A 2324-nucleotide genomic window follows, 5' to 3' on the forward strand; every position below is an offset into this window, starting at 1 on the left:
CCCTCTATCGTTTATGCTTACCCATCATACATGCACGCACGGTCTGTGGTCCTAACATAGAAGTGGGAAAAGTTGGAGGGGAAGATCACCTCTTAGAAACTACCCAGCCTAGGGATGGTCCATCTTATATTGGAGGTAGAGAAAGGAATAAACATAGGGGTGGAGGAACTGCTGTCCCTTGTTCTGCCTGAGAACTTGGTATTCGTCTCCCCCATCCTCCTCCCACACCTCCTCACTTTTTTCTTCCTTTCTCCCCTCCTATCAACTCTAGGTATATGGCCATGCAACAATGCTGGTATGCTAGGTACAAAGTTTGAAGAGCACCTAAGCCCTCCCAGGTGTATTTTTCTTTGCAATATGCTGCAAGTTTGATGGGGCACGTGACAAAGGTTTTTTTGAGAGAAAAAATAATCCTGATCATCTTAATTGCTCATTCTCAGAAAACAAAAGACTTAAAGGGGAAATGGACCAGAAAAAGAAAAGAGAGTGGGTGGGAGAAGATAGGATGTGGGGTGAAGAGATTCTGCACTGAGGTTTCCAAACCTTTCCAATATGCCCAGTCTCCCTGTTCTCCCAAAGCCCCGGAGCAAAGTCCCTGATGAAGTGATGGTAAACCAGCAGGAAAAGAAGTATTAAAGGAGAGAACAAAGCTGCATGGGAGAATCACTCAAGTTTTTTTGCCAGAATCAAAGGAAAATCATGCAAACTTCATTCCATGTGTTTCTCCTGTGCAAGGTCTATGGCTGTTGAGATGGCAACTTTAATTTTGAAATTTGTGTAATGGCGAGGGACGCAGCTAATTCTCAGTGCACTTGCTTGCACTGAGGAAGGTTTTAGAGTCTGCTAACCTGTTCTGCTAACCTATGTGATTTCATTACACAGACAGAGAAGGCATTAATAGAAATTCTTCTTCCTTCCCCCTACCTGCTCTCCCCCACCCTCTGCATAGGGTCTGTTGCCATGGCAGCTAAAACCCCCCTGGTACTCCAAAGAGGGAGGTGCTAAACACCAACAGTTGGAGCAAATTCCTGTTTTCCTAGGTTTATTACGAATGATTATCCATTCCTTCATTATATCTCCATTTTGGGTTCTTAACACGGCTGGAAATTTATTATATGGCACGTAATTCACATTTTGTACTTTAATATGCCTACATCCTTATTTGGCTGGTTTGGAAACTTGGAAATCTCTTTTCCTCTTTTCTACAAGATATCAGGGTGCCTAGTAGTCTGCAGGAATTAATGATTAGGAGAATTAAGAGTTCTTTCAGCCTCTTTCTTAGAGCAGCTTACAGCCTGTTTCCTTCAATTATTAGGAAAGCTGAGTTTACACAATACAGGATCTGTATTAGTTGTGCCTGATCTTAAATCTTTCTTGCTGGCCTTGTCTCCTCCAATGATTTCTGACAAACTCCAGCTTTTCTGCCACTGGTAGCCTTCACCACACTGTCATTTGAGATAGGTGAGGCTCCTATTCAGAATCCCAGATTTGTTATAGAAATCTCTTTCACATAAATCATCCAAGACTTCATTGTGCTACAGATTGTATTGATGAACACTGAGGCATAGTCCTCTAAGGCAAAAATATCTGAAGAAAGGTTTAAGATGAAGTTGTGCTTTGAAGAATGAGGTCTGCCAAGGTTATTGCAATATTCTTATTGTTTCTGGATTTTGGTTCACTGTAAATCTTCAGCATCAACTTTTTATCACAGGTATGTTTTTACTGGAATTTCATTACAGATCTTGCTTTGACTTCCTTATAGGTATAGATAACATCTTAACTGGAACTTTACCCAAACAATCCTGAGGGAGATATTTTCCGTTACGGAAAGTTTTCTTACATCTTCCAAATGAGTATCACCATTCCACTACGAGCTAATTATAGCAGTTCCTCAGAAACAGTCATATTTATGTTCTGTACTTGGAGGACTTGGAGATGCTTGGAAAAAATGAACAAAAGATCCTCACTAAAACTAACTCAGTGAGTTCATCTGACAGAGAGGAAACTCTTGTTTAGGCAGGAACATACCAGTCTAATGGGCCTTCCATACTGTGGATATTGCATAGGAAGGCAGTGCAGTAGATTGCCTACTTCAATTTACCTACAAGAACTGGGGCATGGGAGACAAACCACTACTAGTCATGGAGCAGGACATGCCACCTCCTGTGGCAATGACCACCCTGTTTTCTTTTTTCATTGCCTCCCCCAGCAGAGCGCTGCCTAAGTGCAGTGACACAAAACCGGCTGGAAGCTCTCTAGGCAGTCTATCAAAGAAAGGTTTTGTTTTCCCATAGTCCTAAAAGAAATTGCTTACTTATATATAC

This window comes from Tetrao urogallus (assembly GCF_951394365.1).
Source record: "Tetrao urogallus genome assembly, chromosome: 1".
Classification (NCBI taxonomy): Eukaryota; Metazoa; Chordata; class Aves; order Galliformes; family Phasianidae; genus Tetrao; species Tetrao urogallus.